This window comes from Helicoverpa armigera, chromosome 26 (genome assembly GCF_030705265.1).
Source record: "Helicoverpa armigera isolate CAAS_96S chromosome 26, ASM3070526v1, whole genome shotgun sequence".
Lineage (NCBI taxonomy): Eukaryota > Metazoa > Arthropoda > Insecta > Lepidoptera > Noctuidae > Helicoverpa > Helicoverpa armigera.
The window spans coordinates 3,461,145-3,479,849 of record NC_087145.1 but is presented as its reverse complement, the minus strand read 5'-3'; the positions used below and the strand labels follow the sequence as shown (position 1 = coordinate 3,479,849).

General features: G+C 32.2%; 1 protein-coding gene across 3 annotated transcripts in view; it reads left to right on the top strand.

Moving 5' to 3' along the window:
* The window catches only part of LOC110373900 (solute carrier family 41 member 1), a 94,088-nt gene that overhangs the window by 34,192 nt on the left and 41,191 nt on the right, over positions 1-18,705 (top strand). For 2 of the 3 annotated variants that reach the window (XM_049849426.2, XM_049849425.2), the window contains exon 1: positions 977-1,250. The exons of the other annotated variant lie outside the window; for it this stretch is intronic. The gene's annotated coding sequence lies outside the window, so the exon portion shown is untranslated. Of the gene's footprint in view, positions 1-976; positions 1,251-18,705 lie in introns of those variants that run through there. 3 annotated transcript variants of the gene reach the window in all.

The window sequence follows — 18,705 nt, the reverse complement described above, 5'->3', positions numbered from 1 at the left end:
CAAGAATAGCACTTTATCTCACAAAGAACAGCACAAACAAGAGTCAAGCACTTAGAGTCAATATCTCACAAAGAGGAGTCAATTATCTCACAAAACATAAAGTAAGTACGCGAGGAACTTATTAGCTCAACTCGGTGGTAGCAGAAAGGCACGTATCGTAAATAATAACTAAGTAAATACGGAATTCAAAACTCAACGTATTATACAAAGCAATCACGAACACACAACGAACGAACGTCAAAGTGATGTGACATGCGCAAGTAAATGTTGCCAGAGCAATTATATTTAATCATTAATAAATCGATTTAAGTTTTTAAATTACGTAAGGCTTTTATTTTAATTTAAAATCGCTCTTATCTTATCTATCTTATCTTATCTGTTCAACAATATAGACTTATCATGAATATAGTTAGAATAATAATTAAAAATAATTGTATTTTTTTATTTTTAATAACTGTTTTGTTTTGATATCGATTACTCTATTGATTAAAATACGTAATTTTCAATAGTTATTTGATATCTGGCAACTTTTTTTTGTTTACCAATCAAACGGATGTCGACGTAATGTTTAACTATTAATTAATTTTAACTTTATTCCCAGGGTGAAAGAAATTGTATAAAAAATAATTTGGAAACAAAAAAATAAACAATATTTTTAGGTTATTATTCCATTCAGGCACACGATACCACAAAAGGGACCTGCCCCGTGGCAATCTCCTTTAGTTAGACCTCTTACGACCGGTTTATTCATTTCCAGTCTGGGTACACAGACAATAATTCACGTTCAAAAAGAGATTCCGCACAGGATTGCCGCCCCAAATTTTTTTTCCACATTTCATTGTCCCGAACGTTGACCGAGAACCGGTCGGTTGTACGTATGTACGTCTGTACGTCTGTTACCGACGCGACTAGCCTTTGTAGTGTTATCATTATCACTGATTGAGTTGTCCACTTGATATTAAAGCCAGAGGTGTCTTACCTGAGCGAGCAGTTTGCCATCGGTCGCGCCTCCGAACGCACCTGTCGCGATCCGCCTTCGACACAACCCGTCACGCGTGACCAAAAATGTAATTAAACATCGATGACCAATTTAAATTAAAATAAACACTCCAGTGTAAATAAATTGAATGTAAATAATTTACAGTGTTATTGAAATAAGTGAGTGTAAATATATAAATATATTTCTTTTATATATTTTTGTAAAATCCTGTGATATTAGTATAAGGATTGGTGTGCAAGAAAATCAGTCGGTGAGTAATGTTTTATTGTTGTGTTTTTTATGTTATGCATGCTTGGTGTAAATAGATTAATGGACATAAAATGAAAAAATGATCATACATTGTATGGCCAGGTAAAGAAACTTTTTTTTTCAAAAACGCGCAACGTTTTTAGTCTACTTGTTGGCATACTGACATAAAGTTTATTCAAATCAAGTAAAATTATTTAAACATAAACTTGTTTATTTAAATAACGATTATAATTACCATATACAAGAGACATTTTATTTGAATAAATGCTTTTCTTTATAATGAAGTTATACTGGCTGCAAATCGTTTGATTTGAATACATTTTAAATTCTAATTTATAAGTGAAAGATTACGTTTTAAATAATTTTATTAAATTCTCCAAAACACGTGCGTTGCTAATTCGATCAATATATTATTTTTTTTCAATTTTAATTTTACTTGTAACAAAATGTTTTTATGTGATGGTCTATCTACCTCCTTATTCAAGAAAAAAAGTACATATGGTTGGTATTTTCATATTTCGAAAAACATTAAGTACGTGACGTTTTCTTATAGTAAAAATTATATAACTGCAATGGTTCATAAAACACAATCTAAATAGAGAGATGATTGAGTAATTGGAATTAGTCACAGAAAAAAATACAAATAAAAAAAATGCCATTTAAAATTATTGTCGCTTAGTTACCTTTTTTATTTTATTTATAAAACCTCAGATAATAATAGCACGCCTAATCGTAAATTATTGGATTTATGTTCATGATAATGAAATGTCACTAATAATAAAATATTTAAACATTTTTTTTAATGATAGTTTAAAAATCACGGCCATTTTCTAAAAATAATTTAGGGTATAATATAGATAGGTTTGGGTCATTAATTCTTCGTGTATATATTTTTTTCAAATTGTTAACTATAAAAAGGGTTCGTCACAGTTTATTCATATTTGTCATTCAATGGCGTTTGTGCACACAATGTCAGCGACCGACCTAGAAAAAATGGCTCGACATTTGTTTTGTTTAACTCACTTTTTAGAGCATAAAAAACATATTATTACTTATGTTAACTATGCCTTATTAAATTCAGAGAATTGCCAACGTAATGCAATTTTGTTTTATTGTGATTATGATTACTTATTCTAGTTACTTCTAAGTTACTTTATTTTTATACTGTAGTAACTGTAGTATGAACGTGAAAAAAATACTTTAAAAAATTGCTCATGTACAAAAATGACAAAATGAATAAACATAGATATACATACCTAGATAATATCAATAAAATTAAAACGTAATTAGTTTTATCATCATCTATAAATTATATAAAGCATTGAAATCTGAAATAGCCACGAGGAAAGTCGTGGCAAAAATATTTTTCTTCCGGAAAATGTCTTCCACGTGCCCAGGAATCACGGGGAAGCAAGTAACACGTGACGGAAAGAAATACAATAACTTTCCTTCCTCTTATTTGTAAAAAAGTTTACAATTTATTTATGTTTTTTATTTTAATATAGATCTGTATAATTTTATTTATTACATTTTTAACTATTTTTTTTATATCTTATACAGACTTATTATTTGTTAATTCTGCTCCATATAGACAAAAGTTTCCAATTTATTAACATTTATTTTAATATTAATTTTATAGGTACATATTTACCTACTATATTATATTTTTTGTCTCCACGGCTTTATCCATGTCTATTTGGCCAAATGATTTACTGGTGTATTTTATGCGCTTTACTGGTGCAGTAAATATTGAAAGTTAGCAACTCACATGTATGTATCTGTATATGTATATAGATGAGGGAAAATAGAAAGAATATACAAAATAACATATTTACCAAGAATTCACATAAAATATATAGGTAAGTAGGTTGTAAAATACGATTTTTATGTGTTCCTATTGTGATATTTTTATCATAAAATTATCAAGTTTATTTGAATATAACTCATACCTACTGCATTTTATTGTTGTGATTATTATACTACATATATTTACGTTCCATATTGCACAATCTTTATAGTTTTTAAAACACACTGTAATTATATGCACTAATATTTCATTTCATAAATTCGCTACTATATGTATAAATGTTGTTGTATAATATTTAAATACACATGTATTGTACCGTGGCTAAGTCGAAGACACGTGAACCGATTGATCAAAAAAATTGAGTAACGCCTGGCGCGGTCGCTCCGTTGATGGGTGACCTCCGTGTTTCGGAAGGCACTATTAACTGTAGGTCCCGGCTGTCATTTGAACATCTTTGGTAGTCATTACATGTAGTACATAGTGGGTTGAGGAGGTCAAATAGGCCGATTTTTTTACCGATTTTCACGAATAGTTGCTATGGCAAGTTTTATATTTGGTGACCACGTTTATCATCATCATCGGCCTTTAAAGTCCCACTGCATAGGCCTCCTCTCACACAGAGAAGGATTGAGCGTTAATCACCATGCTTACTCAATGCGGGTTGTAAAGTATAAAATCAACGAAGTTTCCGTCGATTCTTACTCAATGGTGAAAATAAATTTGATCCAGTTCACGTCAATACAGTCTTGTATTGGTAAACAAAGCGCCAGTTGATTGACCAAACAATACTTAAGAATGCATAATAATATTATTGTATACGGTACTTCTTTAATTGTTTAACTGGTGTAAGTGATCCGACACTTTGAACAATACTGCGATACTTGAACCGTGTTGAACTGAATGACAGATACAATTATTTTTTTTTATAATACTTTTTGCACAAACAGTACAATGGCGGGCTTAACGCCTCAGGCGTTTTCTTCCAGTCTACCTTTGGTTTTTTTATTTGGGGGAATTTAAAAATGTTAATTAGCAAGGGGTTAATTATGAATAACGTTTATTTGTACATAAAAACAACGAAACACGTACATAACAAGTAATGATAGTTGGTTGTACAAGACAAGATTTATGTTGAATTTCCGATCACCTTAACTAGGAACGCAGACCTGTGTCTTAGGAGTCGGAGATTTTTACGGCTTCATATTTATATAATACAATTGTGTTTATTTTACCTCGATTACCCTTTACTTTTATTAACATACGAATAAGTCGATTGGTTTAATCACCCATCATGTTTTGAGTCTGCCAAAAAAAAAAGAATACGGAAAAAAAAATCAAGTCATCTCTAAAATCACAATCGCAAAAGGTACGATATCAGTTACCAACCTAAATGACGTATATAAGCGTTTATTACCCAAGTTAAATCACACGATTTCGTCAATATCCGTCACTTGAGCACGTCGACTCGTTTTTAACGACTTTTTAATCGCACCGTTTAGTTTTAAACTACTATACTAAATGTGAGAATTTCCATTGTAACCACATTCCTAGATAAATCTTCAGATGACACTTAACTATCTTAATTATATTATTGTTATATTTTTTTGGACATCATCGGCCTAACCGTTGTTAAAAGTAACCAATTTTTTTGAGTCTTACAAAAAAGTGAGGATAAAAAAGTTTTGTTCTAAATTAAGGAAACGATTTTATAAGTGACTAACGTGCATTTAACTACGATTTTTTTCAGTGTTATTATTTAAAGTTAAACAGCCGTTTGACATGTGCTCAGAAAATAATCGAACCCATGGCAAGACTGGTTGTCAGACTTACTGGCTTCTGCTGATTACTGACAGCCGGAACCCAGTTTAACATGCCCTCCGAAACATAGTTTTTGGGTTACAAGACAAAAATTAGAATAGACATAGTGTAAATATTTTTTAAAAAAGTTCAAAGTTAATCATGTATTTTATAGTTGTTTAGAGTCTAAACGATCATTAATTACATCAAACCATACAAAATGCGTGAGGGAGTGTCAGAGTCTTGTTGACTAAAATCCAACACGTTCCTTCGCCGACCGGCACGGATATTGAGCTCTCGGCGGAAGAGTGGGGATCGCTTTGCGCACTGTACACATAAGGCAATATACCAATAAATCGCTTCTGCGCAGGTGAAGGTCAGGGCTCAATATCCGTGCCGATAACTGTAACTCTTTCGAACAATCCCGCAGCCCATACAACTTACTTCAGTCGGCAAATCATAGTCCAATGTGTACATAGTATCAAAAGCAATGTGTACACTGCTCTATACACCAATATTTTGAAAACGGCGGCCTCTTTCAAAATACTATTAGTGATTGGTAACTAACGGTTATTGGATCGGTTTATTATGTTACGATTACGTGTCGGCTTTGCTTTGAAAACATTTTTTAACTGTTAAACGTGCGATAAGTGAATCTTGGTACAGTTAAATTGTGGAGTCAGTTTTTTGTTGATTGAAATACTTATAACTTGGAGTTTCATGTTTTTTTGGACATTGTTCACCTATTTTACAGTATAGTTATATTATTAGAAAGATAGCTACGTTAAAATACCTATAGAAATCTTAAGAAGCTATTCTAACTACGATTGACCTAAAGTAATTCGGGGGTAATACACCGATGTTTTTTGCTGGTAAAACCCAGAGCTAATGAACTGTAACCCAAGACACAAAAATAGCTCACAGCTTTAAATTGGCTGAGCTGATTTTCTGAAATAATAGTGTTAAGAATTTACTCATGAATAAATTCGTCCTAAGATTAGGGCGTTCAAGCAAAAAACTGATCAATTCAAAACATTCGATATTCCTTACTTTATCTCTGCTTTACACATGATGTTGTAAATTATGAAAACGAAAAATGACTCCTGTGGCCAAACCACTGAATGATTTAGGTAAATTTTTACAATTTGCCATAGAATATCATAAAGTATATGTGAATAGGATTTTATGTGAATAGGTACGAAACACCCGATATACAGTCATGGTCAACTAATTAAAGACACTGTTGGAATCTTAACTTACCGGGGCATTTCATCTGTATTTCTTTTTTTCAAATTGCCATTGGAACTTTCTTTTCTATTTTAAAATATTTAAGAGGGCATTATGAAATGTTAACACTAATTACTATATTCAATAATCTCCCGCACCTAGTTTTTTTTCGATTTATCCGAATCTCGGGCGATATGATCCATAACGAGGCCTGGCCATCTAATTAAAGACACTCCATTTGCTCAGAGGAAGAAATACAAATTGTTAATATTATTGGAGTTACCTTTCCACAACAACATTCCCTACACTATTTATAAAACATTCCAATAAGTATTAATATTTGGTTTATTTCCTTTTACCTCAATAACAGTACGACATCCCTGAACGAGCTAGCGGTCAGTTTTGTAGAAGTCGCTAAGGGAATTTTCTTCCATGCTTAATTAAAATCTGTGTAAAATTTATCGATGTTCCATATACGACTTATTGCCATGGTATTTTTCGCCTATTACCAGTTTTTGATTCATTGGATTTGCAATAGGCCAAACCCAAAACCGTCATAAGTTGTCCAATGAAAGAGTCATTTTTACTACTCTTGCAGAGTTTTTCAGAACTTTTCTTATTTGAAAAGTCCTAATGACCGGTAAATTATGCTTAGCTTATAACAATATGCTTGTTTCTGAAGTATTAAAGTAATTGGATTCGCCTATTTTTAATAATACCCCTCTGAAGGGTCTTACACTAAACAGTGGCGAGCAGCCCCACACTATAACATTTTCGCCTCCTACGTTTGAGAACTTTCTTGGTGTACTTTGGTTCCATCACATGTTTTGGAAGTGACTAAAATGAATGTTTTTTTTTTAATTCATCAAATTCCTTTGTTTTATCAGATAAAAATCATTTTTAATACTTGTTCAGAGAAACTTTCACCTTTGATAGAAAACGCCAACTACAGTATGAACACGCGGTGCTTTCCCAAAAGCAACATCTTCAGATACCCATGCCCTACAGCTTTTCCCGATCCTGTTGTAGTCTAAAAGTTCTGCAGACACGTTTGTTGTCCTTTTAGCATCAGAAGACTCCCAAAAGAACCAGTACCTAATAATGTGAATGGTTCACTAATTTCTTATAACACCACTATAAAGTCTGCCTGCGGACAAGTTTTATTTGGCGTCGGTTTTCAGTTGTTCTTAAACCTTCACTTTTTAAGTGCCATTAACAAGGCATCTTTAATAATAAATTTGTTACCATGTCCTTATTACAGTTCAAGTGTTATGAATGAATCCGCATAACAAAACTTTATTTTAAAAAGCCTAAAACATTTTACTTACCAGAATTTTTGTTTTAGTCGTATTGATTGGATTAAAATGAAAAATTTTAATGAAGGAAACCTAAATTGTAACCTTATTTGAATTCTCTTAAATAAGTAAATAATTTTAAAAAAAGTATGGCGACTATTTTTAACTTTCGTTTTTTTTCCTTAACTTAGCTTTTACTGTCTTTAATTAGCTGGCCAGCCAAGTACCCGCTACAAAAGTTAGTGTTCAGTTACCATAGAGCGTTATATCTAAAGTATTTAAGAAAGTAAATATTTTTTGTCCTTAATTTAAAGAACATAATGTAATGTTTGTTTTAATAATAATTACATTACATTTTATACCTTGCTTAAGCTCATGTCTGTACCATAACTATTTATTTCACTTCGAGTCGGGGAGTGTCTTTAATTAGTTGACCATGACTGTATATGTCATGTCACTGCCATAGATATAGAATGTACAGGGCGCGATCCTATTTTAAGTCTATGGTCACAGCCTAAAAACGTCTACTGCTGGACTGCTACCTCCCCCAAGCTGGGGAGATTTGCCCATACTCACAGCGCTGGGCATGCGTGTTGGTGAGCGCAGCGAGGGATAGTTTTAACACGTTTATATTAGCTTCACTTGTAACTATGTACATACCTATGTAAGAAAATCTTGGAACCTTAATTTGATCCACTTCCCGGTCTTCGATTAGGACAAAATTTTGCACATGTTTTGCAACAAAATTTTGCAAATTTTGCTCTGGTTTCTGACGACAATACGTAAGAATCTAAGAATTGTTGATGAAAAGAGCGTGTTTTTTAGTTTTTTTTTTTAACTTCATATTAGATGTATTTGTTTCGGAGATGCTGCCTATCTCCGAGCGAGGCTTTTAATATACCTAAGAAGCTATAGATAATTTATCGTGTTCTCAATAAAGGCTTTGCGGTAGATATTGCAGTAGTTACTTATTAAGTTTAAAAGTTTTCTAGCTCCGTTCGCTACACTACTATAATAAATTATGAATAAACTTACAAAGTTCTTTTGAAAAATAATAACAAGCGAAGTTTTATGATAGACAGACGTACTAAGTATAATATTTTTTATAGTCGATTAAACTGGTAGAACTTGTAGGCTTGGTTTAATTCTTTAGAAAATATTGAATATATTTTTTATCCTACATTATAAAAACGATTTTTATGTGTATTATGTCACTAAGCATTCGGCATTCACGTTTTATAGGACTTAAGGTTCCTCAAACCTCATTCACGTTATTAAGGTACCTACATACCTATATAGCTTGTTACATAAGGTATCTGTCAGTGAAAGTCCCCTCAAAATAGGTCCAGCCAGATATTGAGACAAAAAAATTGATTAAGTCCATACGCTTGTAGTAAAAAGACGTTATTTTTGAATTACGAATAGACCACAACAGACGGACACTCGAAGTCATTAAAAAAACAATAAATAAATAATATATATATATTTTTTTTTTCATTTTTGTTTATTTACAAATAACTTTTTACAATAACTTAATAATAAATATATATACAACATACAACTAACTTATTACCTAATATATACACTTACTATAAATAAAAATATTTAAAAAATTGCATCAAAAAACTCCTCATCGCTGCCCACCGGGAGCGTACCCAAGAGGCTGGCAGCATTGCCACGTTGGATGGCAATGCTTACTTTTTGGCCAAAATAAAAACCAGCCCTTGGGTCACCTGAAGTGTCAGCAAGTCGCTTAGCGATATCCTTATAAATTTAATAAATAAATTAATCTCATAAACCTCTATATCCTTATTACGATAAAATTAATCGAGTTTTGTGATCTCATATAAACTTTCAAAGTCAAGGGACATTCGAATGAAATACTGGGCTGCGGCCTCCTCTCACACAGGGAAAAATTGAGCGTTAATCACCACGCTTGCTCAAGGCGGGTTGATGATTCCAGACATTATAGTCCAGGTTACCTCGAGATATCTTCCTTCGCTTTTTAATCATTGGGGGCCAAGATAAACTTAAGTATATAGAAACTAAGAAAAGTTGCATTGGTCCTTGCCTGACCTAGAACCATGCCTAATCATACTTGAGACGATAGTTCTTTACCCGTTTTAGGCCACCACAACTTTTTGATCCTTGAATTTAGCTATATTATATTTAAATTGATATCCAAAAGAATTAACGGTTGGGTAGCCTTTTTTCTAAGGTACGAAAATAATCACCGGTGTAAATCACATTAAACACAAAAAATCCTGACGTCATTCAATAAATTGGGAAGACAATGATTCTAAGAAAGGCAGGACTGTCTCGAATTGACGTAGGTTACTTGTCAATGGAAACATAAATTAAAGTAAAGATTTATTTGTTCTTGTATTGGGTGTGGATTTTCTTTACAATTGTTAATATATTATATTATCGTTACTAAGTATTGTATAAGAAACACTGTGTATGTCTGTCTATCCACAATAAACTTAATATTATTATACTAAACGGAATTTTACCCAGCTATTTTCTCGCAGTTTTACCCGCATCCCACGGGAACTACTGCCCGTACCGGGACAAAAGCCTATGCTACTCAGGACGAGTGTAGCTTTTCAATAGAGAAATATTTTTTAAAATTACTTCAGTTGTTTCTGAGCCTTTCGGGTACAACCAAACAAAATTTTTCTTCTTTATTTTATTTGTATAGATAGATATTTTTTTACTTTTGGATAAGATTCCCGCCAACAATTATGTGGATTAGTTTTTTATTCATGTTTCCTTTATTTTATTATTTATTGTTAATTGAGTTGAAGCTCATTTCAGTTAATATCACGTGCTGGATTTACATGACTAAGCATAATTACCAGTGATAATTTATCTAAATTGCAATCGTTACATGCTTTGCTATAAGTTCCTGTTTCTATGGTAATACATCAGTCTGCAAATATCCAAAAAAGATTATACTAATATTATAAAAATATATTTGGATGGTTGTTTGTAATGGATTAAATCAAAACTACCGAACCTATTTTAAAAAATCTTTCACCATAAGAAAGCTACAATATCTGCGAGTAACATAGGCTATATTTTATCCCGGTACGGGCAGTAGCTCCCGCAGGACGCGAGTGAAACCCCGGGAAAATGGCTAGTTTACTCATATTTGTCGTAAAAACGGTTATTTTTTTGGTTTCCATTGACGGCTTTTGTTTTGTAAATATACGAAAATATGTCGGAGCAGCATATGTTTACGTTATGTTACCTCCATCTTATTGTAAACGTGATATTGTTTACATTATCGCTGTATTTCAGAGTGTATTGTTCAATATGTTTGCGTCACGTGTTGTTTCACGTTTCGTTACACTCAGAATTTGATTTTGGTTGGCACACAAAAGTTAGGTTAAGTGAGAGACTGCGTTGAGTGAATGATTTTCGTTGCACTGAGGTATAATGTCCAAAAATACAAAATAAAATTGCGTCTGGTAAAAAACCTAATGTGATTAACTTTGATTAGGTATAACAACGGAAGTTTTAAATACCTTTATTACTTATTATTATCTAACCCAAATAGTCCAAGTTTATTTTTGCCTCCTTAAGGCCGATAGCCGTTTTATCAGATTTCAGAATGTCAACCGATAAAATACCAATTTAGCAATGTCGTAGTTGATAAATTATTTACAGTGGAATTTCAGTACGAACTGTTAGGAAAACCCTATTAGGTATATATTTTTTTTGTTTACATTATTGCATACACAAAAGATTTACATAAATATGTCCCAATTATTTCACCAAACATATGGACAAGAAACTTACGCGTCGTATAAAAATAGTCTCACTTTTTAGTGTATAAGTGGACATCTACATAATTTACCAACGGCTATATACAATTGATTACCAACTTGCTTTGGATTTATTTTTTCTAATACTAAACAGGTTTCAGCAGGCTAGAGCAAGTCATTAATACTATCTATAGGAATTAAGCAAAATGATAACATAGTGGTCATTAAAAGATTAGAATTAATCGCCTTCGGACCGACTGATTCTTGATTTTATTGCGCATTCTTCGTAGTGCTTAAGCACTTTGTCACTGACTTAAACCACCATGTTCCTTGTTAAGCCTTTATGTACCAGGCCCGCACGAACAATCCCACAGCCCGACCTGTTACCTAGGTACCACTTGGTAAGACTGATTATCAGTCATCTTTTTGGCATCCGACTACCAGTGAAGATTGTTAGAGATATCATTCAGTCATTTGTACGACAGTCGGACCCTACAGTTTAACGTACCTTCCGAAATACATAGGATCTTAATATGACATAGATGTATCTCCGAACCAACCGTTACTTCTTACTTCCAATAACCTATACCAAAACTAGTTGGTATTTTAAATACGAGGAACCTAGTCACAACAAATTATTCTTGGAAATGTTTTTTGTTTGCATCACTTTATTTCTAAAGTGAAATAATAAAATTTATTTCTATTGCCACACCTGTTTTAGCAGATTTTTTGCGGATGTTCTAGCAATAAAATAATAAACTGTTTAAGTAGAAAATCTCTTTTTTATGACATCATTCTGAGTATTTGTCGAGATTCTGTGTCTTATCTTTATTTGTAACGCTTTCGCACTAAAACGACTGAACTGATTACGATAATGTTTAGCATGAAGATGATCGGAGAACCTTAAGTCTATAATGAAGGGTATAGACTTTTTTGTATCCTGGTAAATACGTAGATAGTTAATGATCATTACATAAATGTTAAAAGAAAAATATTTGTGAGAAACTATTAAGCCACTATCTATCAAGATTATTAGATAATAATGATGTATCATTCCATGTACTAAAGCTGCAAGTGGTCCGTATCGAGATCCTAGATAGGTCGATATCTTAACAAGTAATTTTAAAGGAATTTCACTAAATGACTAAATAATCTTTGATAATACACAATAAAATCTTCATAGACGAAGAAATATGTGTTCAACGATGTTAAAGAAATAAACCTAACAGTTGACATTTCCTTGGCTGTTTATTGAACATCCTTGGCTGTCATTACGGGTAGTCAGAAGCCACTAAATCTGACAACCAGTCTTACCAAAGGGTATTGGGTTTCCCGGGTAGGATAGGCAGTCGCTCCTTGTAAAACACTGGTACTTAGTTGCATCCTGTTAAACTGAGGCTGACCCCAATGTAGTTGGAAAAAGGCTAGGCAGATGGCAGATGAGGTGATATTTCCTTGAAACAATACTCATAATGAAAAAGTACATAATAATGGTGTACATACGTAATTAGCTGGTAGTAATTATGTAGGTATTTATGCATGCGTATTGGCATCGTCAAGGCAACGTCACGTTCACGGCGAATGCATGCAACTTCAATGAGTTTGTACGTGGTTTTAGAGAAGCAAAATATTGCCAGTCAGGTCGATTTGTAATAAGAATTGATTATTTGTTTTTATTTGTTACTAGCTGGCCTAACAATATTCGTATAGTTTACTTCCCTAGCTAGACCTCTACAAATGTTGAAAGCCAAATCGGTCCTGTTTTTCTCGAGTTTTAGTGAGAAAACAGCAATTCATTTTTATATGAACCCAGTAAGTCTCAAAACCGTAACAGGTAACAGGGTTGAGAAGGTCAGATAGTAAGAAAAACAAACACTGGCACTCTATTGCATCTGGTTACACTGGAAGCTGACCCCAACATATAGTTGGGAAAAGGGAAGACAGATAATGATGACGATGAATTAGCGAAGAATAGAATAAAATAAGCTGTTTCAACACCAAAATGAAGGTTGTTTTAATTTGTTAAACTAATGATAGTTTTAAAGAAAATTCTAATTTAAAGACTGACCATGAATTACTCGACACTAATTGTTTCAACATTTTGATTATCAGAAATTTTATTGAAAACCTTTCATTATTAATTATTTGGGGAAGTGTTAAATTAATTCTTTCTATTCGAACATTTTTGAATTTCTATTTTACCCGTAATGTTGAGATTTTTTTGAAATGTAAAAATTTACATAACAACAACCAATTAGTATGGAAATGTAAACGATAAATTTTGATTAATATACTCATGGAATGGATTATTTATCATTTGGATTATAATGATAGTGATGATTATTTAATTTTTTACGGATATAATATGTCCATTTTACTATCTATGATCACAAAGTTGATAAGATATAATTTGAATAATACTTAATTTAATAAAAATATCTATATCTTAGCCCCTCAGTGCTGAGCCAATTTACCTATAGATACGTATTTAAATTTAGGTTCTAGAAAAATATTTATTGCCATTATTATTGCATAACTATTACTTGTTTTTAGGCAGTGTATTTCCATATATTTTTTTTAATTTTTTATCTATTCACTCATCAATCCTTCTAGAAAATACCGATCCATTTGTGCCTTAAACTAAAAAATGAATTAGGCCTTATCAAGATTTTTGCAAATTTCCTGAATGTGAAATGAAAGACGTTATGCAAAGCATGAATAATTGGTACAAGATTAATGCACGCTAATCTGCAATCAATCATTAACAGAATCGTATATCGATTTTACATTGAAATCGTTTAATAACAACGCAGTTTTATTACTCTATCGGTTTTTATTGTCACATTACAAAACATGATTGACAAATCGTAACTATAGTTACCGCACGTATTTTTTTTAACCAATTGTTATTGCTTCGAAATAACACACTTGTAATCTTTATTTAATATAAAAAAAAATCATTTTTATTTTTATAAGAACTGTACATTATATTTTAAAATAAACTAAATCTATATTATTTTTTTATGAAAAATGATTTAATATAGATTTAGTTTATTTTAATATAAAAAATAAATTGAAAAAAAAATATATTAAAATAGCTCAATTCTAGGACTGTCCTGATTACATTGGAATTATGGCTACCCTAGTATCTAAATATTTTTATTACCTAATGAAATGAGCTGTTTTTAAAATTCCGCTATCCGATTCGAGTCTTTTTTTTCTTATAGGTTTTTAAACTGCTGTTGAACAGGTGTTGTTGTTTATTTATTTTTAGTCTTTTAGATTTGACCTTAACAATGTCAAAAGACTAAATATCCGTTCTTGCGTGAATCGCTTACTAATATACGTTATATACTAGCTACTGCCTGTATCAGGACAAAATATAGCCTTTACTTGGGAAAACATAGTGTAGCTAGCTTCCTTTCAAATCGGTTCAGTAGTGTCGGATTCTTTAGGGCCAAACAAAAATACCTATTTGTTGTCATAGTATCTATAGACTAGCCATTTTCCCGCGGTTTCACCCGCATCCTATCCAACTTCTATCCGTACTCAAACAGTTTTGTTTTCAAATATAGGTATGTCCCATCCAAATTGGTGTTTTAGGTAGGTAACTGCAGCATTACATATCATTTTTCTAGAATCATGGTTGCAACTTCATAGCTTCAGAATTTGTTTTATTACTGTAGCTTTTTAGGCATTCGATTCCGGTATTTGAGAGGTCAATGACCGCACCAAGCATTATGAGATTGGTTTTGCATCGAAGTTTTAGTTAAAAAGACGAATATATTTACCGATAATCGTTGCTTAACCTTATGATCGATCAATCCTCACGGGTTGACAGCCACGGGCTCTTAAGTAGCCTAGGTATACCACACAGTCGCCGATGGGGGACTGGACGCCATAGATTCCCAGACCCCCTCCACTCAGACAAGGTCGGAGTGCCGCTGGGCCTTTTTAGTGGGTATACCGGGAACGTCTTTACTGGGGAGTCCCACATACCCCTCTCCCGTCCCCCTTCGTAATGCGTAATAGCATTTTTAACAGCACTTTCATAGATTTGGTAGACGCGAAGGTACGGCTGTTTCGTCTCCAGTTGGTTTCACACTCTAAGCAGAACACTTTACATACAGGTGTTTCCGCATTGACAAACATAAGGAAACGCCATAAAAAGGAAAGAACGCTTCCCATGACAGCCATGAATTATTATTGTTTGTCAGTTCAATAACTATTGTCATGTACAATTGTAATTAACTAGTGTGTGCACGTGTCTTTGGTTGTGTTTCTTTGATTACGTAAATGTACGTGATGTTATAAAAAAAATATTTTATTGTTTTTGATTCAATTTGATTAGTAATAGAAAATGTTTTTTTTTTTTTGTTGTTTTTGATGCAATTTTATTTGAGCATAATATCTAATTATTTTAACATAGATAAGAGCCACGCATGTTACCAAATAAAAATAATTATAATCAGATTGCGAAGTGAACACTATAAATTCTTACATATTTCTAGCCTACTTATGCTCGAGTAAATAATAAAAATAAAAAATCTTAATTTAATTTTGCTAGCTTCAAAACATAAATTATAGATAACTTTTTATAAAGAAGCGCATTTACAAGTAAAACGTTAAGTAAACCGAGCCTAATTTTCGACCAAAAACAAAAAAGTCGACAACATTCTGTCGCCGTTATGTTGCAAGCCTTTGCGGTCGACTGCTGATTGCAACAAATAGTTTTCACAATAAAATGAGAGCCAATCTACAAGTTTAAAGGGCCTGTTTATTAATATCAAAAGTAACTTTCAAAGAAATAGCGAAACATTGATTGGATATGCTCATGTAATGTGCAATCGCAATTTCCATGGTTTTGCAAGATTAATCTGTATTTTACTTAGTACTCTGGTTATTTATTTTCTTATTGACCTTTAACGTGATACCATTACCTATATTTAAAATGTTTAATATCTTCATATTTAGAATTTTATTAAAGATTTATTATAAAAAACCTAACCTTTTAAATGTGTACAAAAAATGAAGTAACCTGTAGTAGGTGTACTGGTCCATATTGCAAAAGATTATGACTCCTATGAGATAACATCTTTTTATCTTCAGATATCAAAGAGTTGATTAGAAATACATTACAACACAAGAATAATGACAGATCTGAAGTTTAGCAGCTTCTGAAATATGAGTCTAACGTTTAAATATTTATGTCAAATATCATAGTGAACTGTGTATGTTTATTCCAATGTTGTATGTTTTGAAATTATTTAGGATACTCTATTATACCTACAGTGATGTTGTAAATAAATATGCATAGATGAATATGTCACTTGGAAAGATTATCTGGGGCAAAACTGATTTAACTAACTTCAAATATTTAAAATGTCTAGCAAAAACTTTGTGAAAATCAAAAATTAAGTAGGTTTTAAGGTTTTAAAACTTCCTTACAATAGCTCATTTCGTCAACTGCCGCGTAAACTCGCGTGCAACGGTATTTATTTGGAAAACATAAGTCTTGTTTAGCATAACCGCTAAACGACAGTATAACACGTGCCTTTACTAAACTGTTCCACAATAACGATATTGGATTACTGAGAAGATTAACCAATTTGTTAAATGGAACTCACATTTTCGAAACAAGAGTTTGGGCTCGTAAATCAGTATGAAGATTAATGGTAGTAGGTACCTAGATTACAAAGATTGGCTACAAAAACTGGAAATTTTGATTGGGATCAAGACTTCCTTTAAAAAAATTTCCAACGATCGGGCCCATTATATTATTTAGTCTGCAGTATGTTGGAGCGCTAACCTAATTTTAATTGTTTTATATATTACTTACTATTTTATATATTTCATGAAATAGTAAATTAAGGCATTAAATACACGACAATAAATGAAATCCATTTATTTCAGTTAAGAAACCCATAGTAACGAGAGATTCTACAAAGATATACTTAGTATTTTTACATTCCCATAACTTATGCTCATATCACGATCTGTAAATAAAAATCTGATCTATAAAAACTCACACTTGCCTGCTATTAAAAGTGCAGTAATCAATCGATAAAAATGAAGAGAGTAAATCAATTAAATCGCATGCAATAATCGATTATCAACTGGAACTATAAATGTGAGGGATCACGTTTTCAGTATTATTTCAGAAAGAGATTTTACGGTTACAATATTAATGTCAACTTATGGCCTTGGGCAAACTACGTGAGTACTTTCTTTGATTAAAAAAATCGTGCTTATTTAACTATAAAATATTTATTTTATTATAGTTTTAAATATTTGTTGTTGAAGCAGCAACAGAAATTTCAGCTGTCTAGCTATCATGGTTCGTGAGACAGCTTGGTGACGGACGGACGGACAGACAGACGGACGGCGAAGTAGTAGTAGGGTCCCGTTTAACCTTTTGGGTACGGAACCCTTTATAGTAGTTCTCAATTTGACTGTTTTTTTTTTTATATATTACGCAAAGCTGTATATTGTTTCAGTTCTAAAATGGTATGTAGTTATGTATTTATATCTGTCCGTATTTTAATTTGTCGTATGTAAGAAAAATTCAAACGAACGTACCCTGTACAGCAATTTTAAGATACATTTCAAAGGAAATAACATTCAAGACAATATAATCCGGTTCACTAGTGCAGACATCTGCGCAAACGCAGACGCGCCCACGCAATCAAACTCATTACTTCACGTTTATTTATTTATAAACGCGTTGCTTAGCAACCGCAGCGACCTTTGTAAGACGTATTATGTTTACTTTGTCGAATAATCATTACAAAAAATGTCTACTTTGTAATATTTGTACGCACACATTGTCGACTAAATATAAACATTGCATTCTTTTGCATATTAAGGTAGCACGATTAAAGTTAAGCTATGCTTGCCGCGGTCAGTTAAAGGATGGGTCTTATACTAAATACTACAGATATGAGAGGGGTTCTGTATAAAAATCTGGTCAATATCTAGCAAAAATCGACTCCAAAAATAGTGCAACTAACTAAGTATCTCACATACGATAAATAATGGTTTCAATTCGTTTATATCTTAAAACAATAAGAAATACCATAGTTAGGTATTTGTGCATTATAGTTATATTGAAACACGTAATGACCTGCCTAGCCTTTTCAAAGACAGTAATATCATATTTTCTTGTACAATTTTCACAATAAACACTTGAACCTAAGTTGATAACAATTGGCGCGTAGACGCTACTGATGAACAGATAATAAAAACACCATGATACCAATACATAGACAATAAAAATAACTCTTTAGATGACACACATAGATAAGACGGTCTATAATGTATAAAAATAGGTTATTGTTTATTGTTATCAACCTTTTTAAAAGTACATTTATTTCTGTTACCTTGGCTTCATTGTAGGGGAAAGGCCCGAGGTTTTTCTTAATCTGACACTAATTTTCGAACGCGATGTCACTTGCTTTTTGCGTTCTTAAATTAGGTACATTATGAGACAGCTAATCTATGCCCGAGATTTACATAAATGAATATATTAAAGCCTTAATCTTAACTAATAGATATTATGAA